Source organism: Helianthus annuus, chromosome 17 (genome assembly GCF_002127325.2).
Source record: "Helianthus annuus cultivar XRQ/B chromosome 17, HanXRQr2.0-SUNRISE, whole genome shotgun sequence".
Lineage (NCBI taxonomy): Eukaryota > Viridiplantae > Streptophyta > Magnoliopsida > Asterales > Asteraceae > Helianthus > Helianthus annuus.
This window is the reverse complement of record NC_035449.2, coordinates 158,312,247-158,332,022: the sequence shown is the minus strand read 5'-3', so window position 1 is coordinate 158,332,022 and position 19,776 is coordinate 158,312,247. Positions and strand designations below refer to the sequence as shown.

Genomic DNA, 19,776 nt, shown 5'->3' with positions numbered 1-19,776 from the left:
TGTACCAGGATTTGAAATCAAACTACTGGTGGATTGGTTTGAAGAAGTCAGTAGCTGAGCATGTAGCTAAATGTTTGACTTGTGCGCAAGTCAAGGCCGAGCATCAGAAGCCGTCAGGTTTGCTTCAACAACCTGAAATTCCCAAATGGAAGTGGGAAATGGTGACAATGGATTTTATCACCAAGTTGCCGAAGACGAAAAAGGGAAATGATACCATATGGGTCATAGTAGATAGACTGACTAAGTCAGCTCATTTTCTACCCATCAAAGAGACGTATAGCTCAGATATGTTAGCTCAATTATACGTCGATAAGATAGTAGCGCTACATGGTATACCTATATCTATTATCTCCGATAGAGATACTAGATATACGTCACATTTTTGGAAGAGTTTCCAACAGTCGTTGGGTACTCGTTTGAATTTTAGTACGGCTTATCATCCTCAGACCGATGGTCAGAGTGAGCGTACTATTCAAACCTTGGAAGACATGCTTCGTGCATGTGCGATCGACTTGGGTGGTAGTTGGGATAAGAACTTACCACTGATTGAATTCTCCTACAACAATAGCTACCATTCCAGCATAAAAGCTGCGCCTTTTGAGGCCTTATATGGTAGAAAGTGTAGATCGCCCATTTGTTGGGCAGAAGTTGGAGATGTCCAGTTGTCTGGACCAGACATTGTCTTTGAGACGACAGACAAGATCGTGCAGATACGCGATCGTTTGAAAGCTGCCAGGGATAGGCAGAAAAGTTATGCGGATCCTAAGCGCAAAGATTTTCACTTTGATGTGGGTGAAAAAGTATTGCTTAAAGTATCGCCCTGGAAGGGTGTGATGAGATTTGGAAAGAAAGGCAAGCTGAGCCCGAGATACATAGGACCTTTCGAGATTATCGAACGTGTCGGGTCAGTCGCTTACAAGTTAAACTTGCCTGAAGAGCTTAGTGCTATTCATAATGTGTTCCATATCTGTAATTTGAAGAAGTGTTTCGCTGACGATTCACTGGTTATACCGCATACAGATATACACATAGACGAAAGTCTAAAATTTGTGGAAAAACCTTTGTCGATTGAGGATCGACAGGTAAAGAAGCTTCGAAGGAAGCATGTGCCTATTGTTAAGGTCAAGTGGGATGCCCGTAGAGGTCCCGAATACACGTGGGAAGTGGAATCCACGATGAAAGAAAAATATCCCCATTTGTTTGAATAAATCTCGGGGTCGAGATTTCTTTTAAGGGGGTGAGGATGTAACACCTCGAAAAATTTCGTCCAATAATGTCTTGACACGTGTCATAAGGTTCCGTTATGTGAAAACATACTTTAGAGGGACTAAAAGTGACAAATAGTGAAAACTATGGAACGTAAGGGTCCAAAGTGTCAACAATGGATAAATAGACTCTATGATAACCCTACCTAATGTTTATAACCTTAAACGGATGGTTCATGGATCATACGGCGCGGAAATTGCACAAAAGTGAAGTATTTCAAACTATAGGGGCCAAAAGTGTCAACATGTTTAATTTATACCTCTGAGTGAACTTTTGGCAGACCCGAAGCTTTGTAAAGCTAAAATATACTCACTAGAATATGTGGTTAAAATTTCATGAAGTTTCGTCAACGTATGAGAAAGTTATGGCCAAAACCGTACTTAAGGGACTAAAAGCGTCAACGTCGAATTTCATGGCTTTTCGGTTGAGCGCAAAGTTATCCGAGGACATTACCATGTTGGTAAATGTCCTAAGGTTCTTAAAAACCAAGTTTGGGGGTTTACGGGTCAAATTAAGCAGCCGAAACATCGCATACAAGTTCAGGGACTAAAACTGTCAAGTTGGAAAATATTTTGGCTGATCAGGGGTCAGGCGACCCGCCTGGTTTGACCCAAGCGGGCCGCATGGGGCTGCCAGCGACAGAAATTGTGAATTTGGGTTATTTGGCTCCGAAATTGAGTTGTAAACAGCTGGTCTTGCCTCCAAATACTCCAATTAAATGCCATGCATGGCTATTACTACAGTAGGCTACTCCCAAGGCTCAATTTACAGCTTTAAATCAGATTTTCATCTCATTCTTGGGCATTTTCATAGTAACCAAGAAGCTCTCATTTGCAAGAACCTTCAAGGCAGACTTCCTGGAGCTAATCTGATCAACAAGGCCGAATCCTAGTGTTCACTAAGCACCTATAGGACCTTTGTAAGCTTCCAATTCGTTCTATAATCCGTTCTTGCTTTGATTATTGCTAAAAGTCAAACTGTTTGTTCATAAGCTTTGACTTTCTGATTAAACGGATTTCTTTCAGTCATTTCTCGAATTGAAACCTGATATATGTTGGTATTTATGTGGGAAACAAACCCTCTAAAGGGTACTATCTGAATCCCACTATAAGCATGCTAATTGTCGAGTCAAACGTGATTCTAAAAAGTCAACAGAAGTGATTTTAGAGAAAAATAGCTTAAATGGTAAAATAAATGACATGCAATCTGTTTGATCTTCATAGATAGCTTTATTATGAATATAAGAATGTATTTTACCACGATCAACTCGACAATCTATAGTATAAACACGAATCGGAACCGAAAGTCTTGTAAAACGATTATTTCGTAGACTATCGATTCGGATTCGTACATGCATGTTTGAGATCTGTATTGGAAAGTATTTTTGACCATTTTTATTTTGGTAACACTTTCTGGAATTTTTGTTGATTAAGTCTATGCTTAGCCGATTCGAATGCATGTTTCCGATTTATGCATAAAGTTGACTATTTTGCCCTTTTTGATATAAAACATGATTTTTGGAAAAGTGAAAGAGTAGAAATCTTTATTTCTAATATATAAACCTGCACCGAAAATTTCGGATCAGTTGGTGGTCCAGATTTTGAGTTATGGCCATTAGCGTAAAACTATGTTCTTAATTTACATAAACGGCCCTTTTCACATATGACCTATTTCTGGCCACGTTTTGGTATAAAACTTTTTACCAACTGATGTATTATAATATTCTGGGAATTTTGATGATTTTTAATTAATTTTTGGCTGAACGGATCCTAGATCGCCTAGTTATTTCGGGTTATGTCGGTTTTGACCGTTTAAGCCATAAAATGAGTTTTACACATCCTTTTGACCCGAAACCTTTTTCTACTGATTTCAAATGTTAAATAAATTATTTTGAGCCTTCTGGAAATGTAAAAATCTCAGCTTTCATATATAAACCCGGAAACGGCTCTAAATCGCATATTTAGCGTTTTAAGCGCATAGTAAGCGTTATACTTGTTTTAAACATGTAAGACTTATACCTACTGATGTAATTAGCATATTTTCATATAATAACAGTAAGTATAAGTATATGATCTCAGATTTCCAGTTTTGGCATTTTTAGCCCTTGTGAATTTACTAAAATACCCCTACGGTGCATAGTTTGATTTTAAATGATAAATTTGATATATGGGTCATACCCTACTGTTATAAAATGTTAAATGAGGTATATTTATTGTATGAACCAGACCCGAAACTCAGATTTCTAATTTGACTCTTTTATGATCTTTTAAATGACCAAAATGCCCTTCTAAGGCATAAATTGAGTTTAAACTTATTCCGGGCAATATGGAACATAACCTACTGATGTTGTATCATATTTAAAGCATATTATCTCAGGAAACTTGCATTTGATTCTTTTGGCTACCCGTAACGCCCTTTTTGCGTTCGGTTCGGTTTACGTAACTAGTTTGCGTAAATTGACCGAAACGGGTCAAACGATATCATTTTTATTTCAAAATCCAGAATGTATTTAGTATACCCATATTATACAAGTATTCAAACTTTTCGGGTCTAAATCACATTCTATCCGGTCTTTTGCTTAATCGTGCGTAAACCGTATCATTCTTAAAACTAACCGGTCAAAGCTTAGGCTTAAATAAAAGACCCGTTAGGAATCTAATAGGTTAATTATAAACCTTTGTTCCAGATTAGGAGGCCCAGTAAAAGCTACCACACTTACCGTTTGTGTTACATACTTGCTCAGGTAAATACATTTTGACTTATTTTCCCTATACGGGCTTGGGGTACGGTATTTAAAATACCGCTTGATCGGGCGCACAAGTCCTGCTCCTTATGGGTGTACAGTCTTGAATAGCTTGTGCGACTTCGTTTAAACAGTCTTGTCTTACTTAAAGGCTTTGGGGGGTTATTGACCGTGTCCCGGATATCCTTGGCATTATCTTACGAGATGGCCACGACCAGAGCACGGGGTGTAGGCGTACACTCGTCGTGTATAACTCTTTAATGTGGTGTGTCATTTAATTCTTAGCCCGCACAGCAGATCCCGGGCCACCAAAGATACGAGTGCATGTAAATCGTTCACAAGTTTATATTATATAATTATCCCAAGTTAATAAAAATATTTATGTCTTGTGCATTTAAATCAATTTTCAATCATTTTCAAAATGAGTCAGTCGATTTGTATTTACCAGTGTAAACTGACGTATTTTTCCCAAAAGGTTAAGTGCAGGTACTATACGAAAATAGGCTGGCTGTTCCCTAAGAGCGTCCACTATAGTCTCGCAAGCTCGGACGACAAATATCTGTTGAACAATATTTTATCTTATTTGTATTTGATCCGCCTGTGGATCCGTTTCAACTACTGTGATATTTATTATTGCACTTTATTTAAAGTTGAAATGTATCTATTCTGCTTCCGCTGTGCATTATTATATTGTGTTGATTGTCTATGACGATGCCAACTACGTCACTGTACCCCACACCGGGCCCACCGGTGACACGTGGAAATCGGGGTGTGACATTTGTGCTCTCAGATCTAACAGTGCTGAACGCTAGCCGCATAAATGTAGGAGCTGGAAATGCAAATCTGGAAGAGGCTGCGTTATTTCAGAGAGCGGTAGAGCGAGCCTGGAAGTTGAAAAGAGATATGCTGGATCTGGTAGATAAAATTGAGAAGAGGAAAGAAAAAGAAGAAAAGAAAAAGGAAGCAAGAAAGAAGAAGAAACACGAACGAAAAAAAGAAGGAACTTCTGCTTCAACAACTGAAGCCACCACAAATTCACCACCTCCGGCCTCATCCACATATGAGGCCACTAAGGAGGACCAACCAATTAGTGAAGCTGCAACAACTCAAGAAACTCAAACTGTGCCAATCGAGACCGAGGCACCACCAGAAACGACAACAAGCAAAGAAAAACCAACAGAGCCTGAAGAGCCAGCTACAAAGAATCCAGCGGTAACATCTGAAGAATGAAAAGACAAGTATGCAACGATCTAGGGGGGATATTGTTAGAACTTTTGAGATCGTCGATACTTGTGCTGGATTAGTTTTAGTCATAGTTTGTAGCTATTTTGAATGTACAAGGGCTTATTTTGTAATTCTCTAGAAGATTGGTTCCTGACTTAGTGTAGCTAAGATTCCAGCAAATTTATAAATTTGCTGGCTAATCAGGAACACTATATATAGCCCAAGTATTGTAACCATGTTAAGCTTTTGGCTCTTGAATGAATATTGGTGTTGTTACATTCTTGTGTTGATCTTGTGCTCAAATCTGATATCCAAGGTGTTTTATTGTTATATCTTATTGTTTGGATTCAATACAACACTTGTTGTATTCATTAATCCATTAGCTTCACCTTCATCTTTGATCTTTCTTAACTTTTCATATCTCAAACACCTAATCAATAGGTGTTTTGGGTTAAAACAAGCAACCACTGTGATCCGGATTCGTTTTGGGATCTACAAACTGTTACAAGGATTTAAACCCAACATATTTTTTATCAAACTAGTTGTCACCTCACTAAATCGATTCCCTAATTCTTGAATTTACATGTCCAATTCAAAATGATGTCGATTTGTAATGACATTCTTTCGGTTTCTTGGATTACCGTAACTTTCCGTCATGTCCAACATTGTAATATTGTATTTTTTACAAAAGGAAGTCACTTTTTCCAAAATCAGCTCAAACTCATTTTGTCTTAAAGCATTTAATGCTCGTTTTATACCATTTATCAAGTTGGCCGCTTCTAATAAATCTTTACATTATAACTGGTTTGGGCTAACATATAACATTATAATTGGGCTTTAATAACAATTGGTTGGGCTTATTATATACAATCTTCATTATTGAATGCTTACTCTAATTAATTGGGCTTCAATAAACTGATTTGGGCTTATTATTTACAATTGCAATTTGGGCTTACAATTTTTTTAAGGGTGTCCTCGTAGCTGTTTTGGGATGTCCTTTATATAAACTTGCAAAAATTCTCATAAATTGATTTCTGGTGATCGTATACAGACTGCAAAGCCATACGGCTTACGGTCCGTAAGCATATTGAATTTCATGCTCGCCTAAGGTCCTTATGGACCGCAAGGCCTTAGCCATTACAGTTCGTAAGGGACTGCTAGAGGCAGTTTTTGCTTGGGGACCAAGGATTTCTACCATGGTGACACCTTGCTTCGAGTTGTGCCGCCTTTCTCTGCTCCTTACACATCCTAGGACACTTGGGGACATCCTACAACTGATCATAACATTTGGAATGATCTTGTTCAATATCTCCAAGTACAAATAGACCTCATAATCAACCAATTTACTTGCTCATTCATCTTCTTCTCTAACATTTCTTGGTGTATTCCTCAGGAGGACTCCTCTCTCAAGTTCTTTTCTGCCAAACACTTCCAAGTAAGTGTTTACTTTAGTGCAATTTCATTTATTTAGTTATCTTTAAGCTAAAAGTCAAATAGTTGACTTTCTGTTTAACTTTAGCTTCTGACCATTTCGGTCAAAGTAAAGTTCGGTCCGAACTTTACTACTGATCGTAATAACGTTGGTATGATCCCTCTATGATCATACCTTCGGACAACCACGTTTACTAGTCAAATTGTAAGTTAAGCATTTTTTTCGCAAAAGTTGAATTTTTGACTAAAATGCATAAATGAGTTCTATAAATTAAAACTCAGTTGTTTTATCACTTATACAGGTGTTATAACTAATATTAACTGATTATAACATGCTCAACTTGTCCAATTCAGTTTAGGGTCTTATTCTATGTTAAAAGTCAAGCAGTTTGACTTTTGCTTTGACTTTTGATTCAGACCCGTTTGGTCAACGTTTAGGCTTGTTTTAAAGTTGCTTTAGGACCATTTTATTGTTAAGTATAACTCACCGAAATTATGCTACATGGCCAGTTCGTTTGATAGGTTTATCGACAAGTCTTGAAATTATATTCATAAATGACCACAATGCCGTTAAGTGGTCAAATAAACCAAAAGAATGATTCTGAACTAAAATGAACTTGTAATCTGACTTTATATCAGTGTATACTTCAACTAAGAATGTATTTTGATACTAACTAAGACTTGTCATTAGCCCATCCGACCTTCCGAACCCGCTTTTATGCGCATAACTAGTTATGTGAACCTAGTTCGCATAAACTAGGCGTAACGGGTCAAAACCTTTTAAAACATATCCAAATCAGAATGTTGGTTAAATTACCATTATCCAATGAGTCCTTACACTCGGATAAGTATAAACCACATTCAAATCAAGTTACGCTAAATCTAGCGATTAATCTCATTCTTATGTAACGGGTCGTGTCAAAGGAACTAACCTATGACCCGTATACATTCTAACAGAGAGCTAAATCTGTTCATTCCGGACTATAGAGCCCCCCAGATAATCGGGCTTGCTTTTAATACTTTGTCTTTACATCTTTTACTATATTTGAAAACCGATAACGGTTGGAAGCTAGCAAAAAGGTAAATACTCCTAACTTATTTTAGCTTTTAAACTTGGGGTATGGCGAATATGCCACTTGGAGTGGGTATTACATAAATGAGCCGCCTATGATTGCTCATAAATGTAAGAACCTGGTTTAATCTGTTATATTTGATAACTGAAACATTCGGGGGTTATTGGTACCGTATCCAGGCGTCCCGACTCATGAACTGTTATGGCCATACAGGATAACGTGTCGGGGTAGGCATACCAACTGTAAGACACGTTATCCAACTTTGGTGTGTACTTTAATCATTATAACACTAAAAATGACCGGATTTGATATCTGGTTCTAAATGTATGACAAATATGTAAATCTGGTGACAAGATTAAATTCCAATAAATATTAAATGATTACCTACGGGTTTTCTATATGTACTAAAATCATTTTTGAAAAAATATTTTCAAAATGAGTCAGTTAATTGTATTTATCAGCGAAAGCTGACGTATTTTCAAAACACTAAATTGCAGGTACCGAACCATGACTGTTAGGCTGGGAATCCGGGTCGGCTATGATAAAAGCAATGAAATTTGCAACTCGTAGCTTAATGCAGAGTAAATCTCGAGGACGAGATTTAAAACAAGGTAGGGAGGATATAACAACCCTCAAAAATGCCCTAAAACGCTCCATAATCAAAAAACCAAACCCGTATAACATTATTTTAATTGAAAAATAAAAAAATTAACGATTTTATGCCCGTCTGTAAGACCCTATAAGCATTTTGACCCAAAACGACGCAGCGGAAAATGAACTTCAAAATTTCTTTCTTTTTAAATAATCTAACATACTTGAAAACCATTTAAAACGATTCCTTTAAAAGAATTACATCATTCATCTTTAATTAATGTACCAAATATAACATGCGAATACAAACTAAGTGACCATCCTTCCGTACAATCCATGTTCTATAACTCGATCTTTGCCCCCTTGTCCTTCGTGATAAATGGTAATGATCAGTGTAACCTACAGTCACCATAAACAACCAACACATTAGTAAATGGTGACATTATACTTATATAATAAACACATAGCTAAATGACCATATTGCATTCTAACGACGCAAGATATCTTGTTCGATCATCCTTCCAAACTCATCCACTAGTTCCTGACATCAATTCACTTGGACCCAACGTTATCATACCTGCACTTTTCATTTCATTCTCAACGATAACATGATTAGCAACGTGTACCTTTAAACATATAGCAACCCATAACTTCACATAAACACATTCTATTAATCTACATTCATTAGATTACATCACATACGTACACATACATATATCCGAGTACATACTTACGTTTCCCATACACACGTATACACCTATAAATTCGTACTACATACACTTACTATGAATTCTTATTTATATACACACATACAATCACATCCATTTAATTTCTTTCAAGCACCATACTTTGTTAGGCATACCATTTTCCGTATATAAACATGCTTATGTACTAGTTACGTCCATTCACACGTGTGTTATATCCAAGTATAATCCTTCCTACGAGAATCACTCATACACATAATGAAATCCACATTTACACACACCAACATACATGCTACATATTCGCGCAAGCTCCCGTACGGGTTCCGTCCTTACTTCTACCCCGCAAAACTCTATCGTCGGCTTGGGGTACCTTTAGGAAGTTTAACCGGGCCTTGGAAACAAAGAGAAACGAGAAAACATGAATAAACATTTTCCTAAGTCCCCAAATCATTCCTATTCTAATTCTCATTTGCCAACATCCAATTTTCACAACTTGGTTAATCACTTTCGTATTTGTGACCCGTTTGCTTATTCTATATGATTTCAAACATAATTAACTACATATGATCAAATTCCGTCATTCTTACTTTCATACGACTACTACATTCTCATCCTTTTATGATTCCCCAATAATAAGCATATCTAACTTCATTTAAATAAATTAATAAGTGAGTTCGGTAGTCACTTACCTCAAGCGTCTGTGTTCGTGTTTGTTTCCTTGCATCTTCTTGACCCGTACCCTTCCGCGTTTGAGTCCATGCTAATGTGATTCCTATCCTCTCATTCTATCATATGCACAACATAGTTAGCATGCATATTCATTCATAATACTTTCATATCGAATCCTTAGTTACATTGACGTTTATTAGTCAATCATTAATATGCATAAGACATGAACCGATAATCACATTATTCAACATCAACGAATTCCAATACGTTATCATACATAAGACATAATCTGACTAACACATGTCGTACGATCCCCCAAATCTTACATTTATGTCAAAATTCCTAGCCATGCTATGATACATTGTTGACTTTTAGAAAGTCAACCTTCTTAGCATATGACTTCCAACTTATGAACACACACTTATATCGATATGGTAGACCATAATAACAACGTCATGCACATTTCATAATCATGTTGTGTAGTACATACGACTACACGATCACCTAGTTATATGCACACATATACCTTCATGATCCTACAATCAAGGTCTACATTGAAAGTTATCCAATTTAACATAATTTTACCATCTTTACTTGTTAGTAAGTCCACACATTTCATAATTAGTACTTGGTCATTTACTAATCATAATCAAGCAAATAATCTCATGTATGGTGTGCATCACACCTTCAAAGCATATAGTACAACTACTAATGCATAATTCTACACAATCAAGAAATAAGCAAGATTACCCACATAAGTTCAATCAATTACACCTTCCTCATATAAGTTTAATAACAATTATATCATTATCACATTTTATACCTATTCACCAAGTTATTTCATACAAATTCACCTTCTAACTTCACTTAGACATTTCCTCGAACACTTGATGTGCATACTATTCTCTAAGCACATTGTACAAGTATCTTTTGCCTACCTCCTAGTTCATAACATCAAGAATTATGAACATTTCTCTAGTCACGGATTGCACCTGCAATACCATGAGACCATCCATACAATACCCTCAACTTCCTTATTTTCGTACAAGAATTTCGTTATAAACAGTTCAGCTTCAAAACTATAGTTCCCGACCTCTGATCGGAATTTCCTTTGGAGATATTAAAGACCCATATGCCAGAAAGCTACAGTCAAAATTTCAGCTCAATCCAACGGTCGGATCTCCGGGAAAATCGATTCTAAGGGGCTGTGTTTTTATAAAAACGCAGATACGAGCTGCTATGAAAACGATTATAAATCTCGAGTTTAACAGCTCTATTTTACATTTCCACCGTTCAAAGTGATGATATATATGTTATAAGACTTGTATACAAAAATCAAGATGATCCAACGGTTAGATTTCGCAGATCGTTCGATTATTTGTAACTGGGTTATAGAATCACATTCTGGACAGATTTGATTTATACAGTTTTAACAACTTTAAACAGTGATTTAGGGAAATCGGAGCTTACCATTGCGTTCGTAGCATCGATAATTGGTTCCAGGTTGAATCTCACAAGTCCGACCACCTCCGGCCACCACCGGCCACCGCGAATCGCCGCCAAATACCGCCACCGGCCACCCCTCTTTCTCTAGTTCTCTCTCTCTCTCTCTTATTTCTCTCTCTCACTTGAGAGAAATTCTGCCCAAAATGAGCCAAAAAGGGGATTTTATACATTGGACTTTGGTTATTTACATAATACTCCCCTCAAGTTTGATTTTTATAACAATGGCCCTTCAAGTTCGGGCGAGTCACAATATGAGGTAGCCGTATTTCCCGGAACCGAACCCATCATATTTATCGACATATATTACCAGAATACATTCCATTACAATATGATGCTACCCAATAAGTTATTTTCCCTCATTAATAATTCCCAACGAATTATAAAATAATATTTTATAACTTCATCTGAAATGGGGTGTTAGCCTAGTATTTTATTTCATGATATACTCATATGGAAACGAGTTACTCGAATTTAATATTCGAGTTTTGCGGTGTTACACCGTCGCGGGCCGCGACAGACGAAGTACAATCCCGTCGTGGGGCGCGAGAGGTTGTAACTTGCCGGACACCCTTAACGACACGTGTCGTACACGTGGCGCACCTACACTGATGACTGGTCAGCCCTAAACCTAGCTAGGAGATCCTCGCGGGCCGCGAGAGGCAGAGCATCAGGCCGTCACGGGGCACGACCGGGTCAAATTTCACGTATAAATTGAGCTTCAGTCTGCACTTCAAAATTCGTTCAATTCTCTTTCTCTCTCAAGCTATATAACTCGAAAATTATACCCAAAATACCCCTAATATCACGAAGCTCTACCCCGTTGTAAGTGTTTTAACCCCTGATCGTTGATTCGATACCCTGTCTGATTGATCTTGAGCCCAGCAACTAATGCCAAAGCGTTGTCTGATAAAGGCTATGCTTTGTAAACTAAGTTGGGGTTCTGTCTCGTGAAGTATTGATAAAGTTGAATTGGATTATTATACTAACACGTGTGCATTGTATATTTTTAATAGGAACTCAAGAAAATTATCCGAAAATATTCCAGGAAGTATATAGAAAAACCTAAGTTTACAAAGTGAGTCATTCTCCTTTTTCTCACATTATTGTGAGCCATTTTACTTAAAATGCTTTACAAAACCCTAAATGTTTATCAAGTTATAATTACAGTTATTAAGTTTTTGTATTCTGCAATTACTGTCGGTATGTGGGGTTTTGTATACATTACTTGACACTCGTTACTATTGGACAAAGAATTAGCCAATAGTAGCATGACCACAAGCATGGGGGAATTGTGCCCCAGTAGCAATATTGTTTGAGAAATTGTTAAGATATAACCAAATGTAAAAACTCTTGATGTTGTAAGATATAACAATGTATATTTATAAAATGGAATGAACTTGCCAGTATTTCTTGCTGATAGAATATTTTTAAAACGCGTTTTAGGTAACTTGATGTGAAGCTATTAGAAGTCAGCTATGGAGCACTAAAGTCTTAAAGAAAGTGGCTATAAGTTACCTAAATAAAAAAAGAAATTATGTTTTCAGCAACTAGGGTTTATCCCTATAAATACATTATAAATGAAATACTGGTTTTAGCTCATTTGTTTAAAATAAAAAGTTTGGTGTTTGTAAACTCTGAAATTATTTCCTAACTATGATCCTGATGTTTTAATTCTGCTGCAAATTTAATAAACACCGATACCACCAGTCAGGCTCGCGGCGCCCGCTCCCAGGGTGAGGTCGGGGGCTGCAACAGACCGAAGCTGATTTCTTTAGATTTCTTCAACGATTGACAATATTTGAATGCTAGAAACACTTATCAGCGATCGAATGGAACGAATTGAGTGATCCGCTTCAAAATCACGGGAAAAAATGAGATATTGTATGAAATTAAACTAGGTTTCTTCAATAAAGTTGAAGAACACGTTGATTGGATGTTTGAATCATTGATTCGTGATGAAAATCACACTATAATGTAGTGATTACTGAGATAGAAAGTGAAGAAAAAGTTGAAGATTGTGGGTGTTGAAAATGGTGGGTTTTGAAGTTACAGAGAGAAGAAGAGAGAAGATTGGATAAAATTGACTAAAATATCATTCCCCTTTATTTTAAATTTTGCCACATGTCATAATTCCATTACTTCACATTCTTACTAGCCAAAATAAACTTCTTATTTGATCATCTCCCATGTTATATAATACTATTTATAATAACTTCCTAACAAAGATTCACCACCATTCATTTATATGTACGTACGTACGTATCAACATTTTCAATTGTTAGATGTAAGTTTTATTATTATTATTATTATATTATAATTAATTCAGCTGTTTTACTCGTTTTTCTCGTATAATTTTTAAAATATGACATTTTATAAAACGACGAATATGTCATTAGAACGAGCATATTTTATATTCGTTTTAACCTATGTCTCATTTAAAACGGAGTATGGTCAAATATAATATATTTTATTATTAATATTAAACGATCTCTTATAGTAACTAAAGCTCTTGAAGATAGTTCATATTTCAAACAACCATTCTACTCGTGAGTTACTAGTTCAACAATATGTAAATTATAAGTTTTATATATATTTATTTTGTCTACAAAACGGGGTGGTATTATTATAAATATTAAAACTTGAACTAGTGCATAAAGCAACTAAAAATATACCATCTTTTATAAGCACAACACGATAAGTTGTTGACCTTTTTACTTGATGGAAAGGAAATGAAACCCAATTTCCATCCTAGCCGTTAGACCTGTGACCTACTAACCATCCAAACTTCTACTACTATAGCTTCAAAATCGGCTTTTTTCTTTAAGCGGCAGAGTTTTACGGACATAAGGAAAAGGCTCACTTCTGAGGACGTATAGATGTACATTTTCTCAAAGGATCAGTTGAACTCGGTGGGTCATATACAAGACATTTCGAGTCTCGATGATGAAATAATTGTTGAAGGAAGAATACATGACGAAGAGATGGATGAAGAATTAACTCATCCACTAACCGAGGAACAAGAAGCATATGATGCATTGGTTCGTGGCCAAATTTCTTCGGAGGAAGAATAAACGCTTAGTAGTTAGTAAAATAAAATGCATTATTAGTATTAAAATGCATTATTATTATTATTATTATTATTATTATTATTATTATTATTATTATTATTGATAATATTGTAATTTTTATTGATCATTGTTTCCTAAAAAATCCAAATATAATAAATGTGAAATATCTAAAAAAAATTGCCTACCACTAAATGTTGCAAAAAAATGATTTGGCCATCTCTAGCCTTCCCGATATAAACTTATTAAATTCTAACAAAAACCATTTTCATTGGTTTCACCCACTAAAGCTTTGTGACAAGTAAATCAATTTATGAGAAGCAGAAATGTATCAAGTTATGTGTGAATAAGAGATTAATGTGTTTAACACATTCCAAATATTAGTTTGTTTCAAAGTTGACGTGTTTTTTTTATCAAATTTAGTGGGGTATTCTTTGGTATTGTCTCATCCCTGTTTATCACAACTCAAAAAATAACGCTTTAATTTAGGCAATATTTGCGAACATGCATAATAGATGATATTCACTTGTGTATATAAATATAGCTGTATCTTCACTCTAACAATACAAACCTTTTATATTTAGTAGGGGTAATATAATTGAAATATCATATAATGGCGAGACTTGTGGAATTACAAGTGATGGTGTTATATATAGGCTTTCTATTGTTATTGGTGTGTCATCGATGTAAGTTCTACATGTATAATCAATTTATAATGTTATTTTTTAACATAGACGCTAATCAATATTATAATTTTTGGGTCTATAGGTCATGAAAGAAATGGACATAGTTACATGGGAGCATTTGGGGTTCCACCGCCAGATTGTGTTCCACGTTGTGTTCCTAGACCAGATACTAACGGGTATTGTTGTTGCGGTAAATGCAACTTCCGTCGTTTAGATCCGTGTAAATATGCGTGTAGTTTAAAGAAAAGTTGTTGTAAGGTAGAGACATAATTAATATTATAAAGAATTAATTATATATTTTTAAACTAAGGATATTGTATTGGATTGCGATAATGTCATCAAAGTTACATAAGGGGTGTTCATATAAGACACCATATAACAAATCTAGTCCCGATACTGTATCTCCTGGTCAAACATATATAGTAGGAATGAGCATTTAGTACTGGGTACCGGTACCGAATTTTTTCGGTACCAGTACCCACTTTTTAGTATTTTTGGTATCGGTACCAGTTCGGTACGGTACGGGTAAAATACTGAATTTTACTTTCAAATAGCGGTCCCGTACCGGTACCGTACCGAATATTTCGGTACTTGTAACCAGTTTTGACGAATTCCGGTACCGGTACTGGTTCGATACGGTACCGGTACCACACTCATCCCTAATATATAGAAGATTAAATATATTTTTTTGTCTACATATTGATATTGCTAAGGGATAATTATAGAAATAGAATTATATATATATATATATATATATATATATATATATATATATATTGGAGAGTTCAAATAAGAAGAAATTTTTTGTTAGAATAAAAAAGAAGAAATTTCAACCAATAAGAATGCTTTATTTTACTTCATTTAATTTTTGCATTTAATATTAGTGTAAGGGTATATTGGTAAACTTAGATGGATCATTAATTGGTAGTCTTCCTATTTAATAGCTAACTACAGTAAATTTGTAACTCATTTAAAAATATATATATATTTTTCAAAAAAAGAAAAAATATATAATTTAAAGTGTAGCATAAATTACGAGGTGTGTAGGATGAATTACGAGCTGTATAGGATACATTTCAATATGTGTAGGATAAATTTCAAAACGTCTAGGATAAATTTTGATGTGTGTAAGCAAAAATTTAAGTGTGGAGGATGATAGTGTTTATGACTAATTAATTAGTCAAAGATAATAATAAGTGAGTTAAGAGAAAAACTATTTAATGTTTTACATTTATACCCTTTGTTCTTTTTCTTCTTAATTTAATTTTCTTCTCAAGTGAACCTTGGGGTTCATGAGTGAACCATAGTGTTTGTGTCACACCCCAACCGATGGGAGAAACATCGAAGTGAGACAAAAACATGATTCTTCATAGCATTATAACACTAATTGTGACAATATATGATTAAGCCAAATTTCATAAATGCTAAATTGAATACATTGTTCAACAAAACCAAACATAGACAATTGTAGCAACAAAACATATAACATAAATAATTGTTTATTGATTAGGCGTGTTTCTATGTCCACCCTAAACTTGTTTCTTCCTCACATCGTCTATCAACCTGCAACATGTATTAAAATAACGATCAACAAATATGTTGGCGAGTATACAAGTTTGATTACATAGCATAATATGAAAATGTTTTAATTGTGCTCATATCCAACATGATAAATGTATACAAGTTACTAATATGCTTAACGGGTGTAAGCTATATGTCAAACCAGAGTTTAACGCAATCGTGATTACCCAACATCATCGAAATGAAGAGGGTGTAATGTGTTTTACTTAACAATACCTCAAGAATACGAGTGGGGCGTTAATCCTATAGCGTTATAATTGTTAAGGTATGCTTGCAAAGTTAATGAGCATATAAACACAATGTATACAGAGCATAAGAGTCTAACAAGTATAAGATGTTTTTCATGTTTAATTGTGGATAGAGTGTGATTTGAATAAACAAGTATCATAGTTTTGCGTAGGGTTCCACGAAAACCGAGAGTATAGATGTTTTTTGTATAATGTACATGTTGCACCCAAAGTGATTAAAATGAAAATGTTGTATAATGTACATGTTGCACCCAAAGTGATTAAAATGAAAATGGGATCGAGTATACTCACAGTTTTGCGTAGGGTTCCACGAAAACCGAGAGTCGAGTTGATGATGTTTGAAGCGTCGAAGTCACACTGAAATGGTTAAACGGTAGTGTAAATATTCTGTTTGTAGAAGGGTCGGATCAGATTGTAAGATATGTGAAATGTACAAGATAAAAATGAGTAACAGTCCCTTAGCACGGATGGCCGATTCGTGCGAATGCGCATAACCATTCATGCGGATGAGGCTTCCTGCTAAAACGGACCAGACTGTTAACACTTAATTATAACCTGATTTGGTTGTAAACCATAAGGTAATCGTTTGGATTAATCAAAACAGAAGGTAAAGTGGTTAAACATTGTAAACTGGTACAAACAGAATTCAACTCAGATTATGCAAAATGCCCGTTCGTGCGGATGGGCATAGGCCGTCCGTGCGAACTGACTGTTATGTTGCGTAAAGTTTAGTTATAAACTGGTTTAATTGTAACACTGAAGTAATTATTAAATTATTCGAATCAGGAAGTAAAAGGTCAATCATGATGAACTGATGCAAAACATAAATGAAATCAAAACAGGTCACGTGAAATGTCCCGTTCGTGCGGATAGGCATAGGCCGTCCATGCGAACTGACTGTTATGTTGAAAATGTGTGTTTGATCCATTCAAAACAGGTCATTTCTTGGTGGAAATTAACCCTAATGCAAACCCTTAACTATGAAATGAGTTGAGGGTCTGATGGGTTCCAAATTCCATCAAGATTGTACAATAATAGAAGAGAAAATTATGAGTAAGTTTGTAAAATGTTTAGAATTTATCAGTCTTGATTCAAATCTCTTATGTGTGATGCTCCAACAGCAGTTTGCCCAAGCAACTAGTGAAAACCATCTTTGAGATAAGTTGAATCAAAGGAGTTTTGTGAAAAGTTTAAGAATTATGATAAAAAGATAAGAAATGTAATGGAAATGTAAATGAAAATGTAAAGAATCCCTACAAAGAGCTTCTAATCGCAAGGAGGGAGTTTGAGAGCGTTTGTAGAGAAATGGCGAGTAGGAGAGGTGCAATGGCACACCTATTTATAGGTGAGGGTGGAAATTAGGGTTTTCTAAAGTTTCGCGCGGATGCATTTTGGTGCGGATGCGCACGTTCATGCGGATGTGCAGATCCGTGCGAACGTGGCCTTCTTGGTTCTTTCGAGTTTCAAGTTTGGTTATTTTACATGTTTTAAGGCTTTATTCGGGTAACGGGCATAAATGTGTATCATGAAATCAAGAATCATGATTAACATAGCGTTCAAAATGTGAATTATGAGTACATGTTTGCACATAAGTTTAACATGAATAACATGAATATAATTAAAATAATTGCGTTTCATTATGATCAATTATCTCGGATTACAAACTAAAGAGAAATAGAATGCAACAAGAGTATAAGTGTCTAGAAATAGAATGTACAACAATACTTTCTAAATCGGAAAAGTACAAGTATGCGGAGTGTTACAGTTTGTGTGACCAAATCCTCCTCGTTGGTTGTGTAAATCTAGTGATTAATATAATGGCATGTTTGTAATTTTTTATAACTGCTCTTTGAAATAAAACATTTGGGGTATATATGTAATTTGCTTTATTTCAACTTGGTAACCCGGGTAATTTAATTATTTACTTTATGGAAAAAAATTCGAGGCCTTAACACTCGTATAGTCAATTATATTTTAATATCGTTGTTCTAATTTAAAATCAATCTTCATTCTTTATCTATATACAACAAGTGAGCAAGCCACAACTTGTGATAACAAACACACATATATCTAAACTAATACATTGGTGTATTACATATATATAAATTAAATAAATTGGTATATGGCACAGTTGTACATGAGTGTATAGGTTGTTGTAGATATATGTAATCGCTGTTGTACATTTGCGTATTGCACTGTTGTACACGAGTGTACAGGCTATTGTACGTATCTGTAATCATTGTTGTATGTTTGTGTTTGCACGGTTATGTATAAGCGTAGAGGTTGTTGTATATATATGTAATCATTGTTGTATATTTGTGTATTGCACTATTGTACACGAGTATGAATACTGAGTTAAAATGTTGTTAAAATTTTAATGATATTTTGAAATCACCCAAATATACGATTATGTAACTGATTTGGATAACTCTCTAATAAAAAGGAAATATAGCTAATAGATTAATATTAAATTTTACAATCCTACCCTTTTCATCTTAAACTAAATCAAGGGTTAGGACAAGTTCACTAAGTTCACAAACAAGGGGGAAGTTCACAAATGAACCTAACCTTATATATATATATATATGTGTGTGTGTGTGTGTGTGTCCGTGGCGAAACCAGATAAACCTAATCAATACAGACGACTTACACGATTAACGAAATGATACTGAACATGCCTTGGATGAATCCGAGGGAATGTTATAGTTAACATACGAATGGCAATAGTTAACAGGATGATGGTGGGCCTTAGTGTATAGAAAACAGGATAAACGGAAGGAATTATGGTTAACAGCGTATTAATGGTTAAACACGAACGAATGTGCCGTAAACAATTCTAGGGGCACAAAATTACATAGACATGATCTATAGACTATAACATAGGGTCATTGATGCCCTAGCAGTTAAACACGTTGACCGAAATAGTTTCCGGTTAACGAAAAACCTTCAGTTTTAACGCGTACGGTATTAACCAAACATGCATTGTACC

At 35.3% G+C, this 19,776-nt stretch overlaps 1 long non-coding RNA gene across 3 annotated transcripts; it reads right to left on the bottom strand.

Annotated features, from left to right (window-relative positions):
- Nucleotides 1–8,506: 8,506 nt before the first annotated feature.
- On the bottom strand, nucleotides 8,507–11,351 carry LOC110923054. Of its 3 annotated transcripts, none has more exons than XR_002583673.2 (3): nucleotides 11,172–11,351; nucleotides 8,805–9,817; nucleotides 8,507–8,727 (listed from the first exon to the last, which is right to left on the bottom strand). It is a non-coding gene; the product is annotated as an uncharacterized LOC110923054 (long non-coding RNA). The 3 variants fall into 3 exon arrangements; XR_002583672.2 differs by having other exon boundaries at nucleotides 8,507–9,423; nucleotides 9,722–9,817; nucleotides 11,172–11,350; XR_002583671.2 differs by having other exon boundaries at nucleotides 8,507–9,817; nucleotides 11,172–11,350.
- Nucleotides 11,352–19,776: the final 8,425 nt, after the last annotated feature.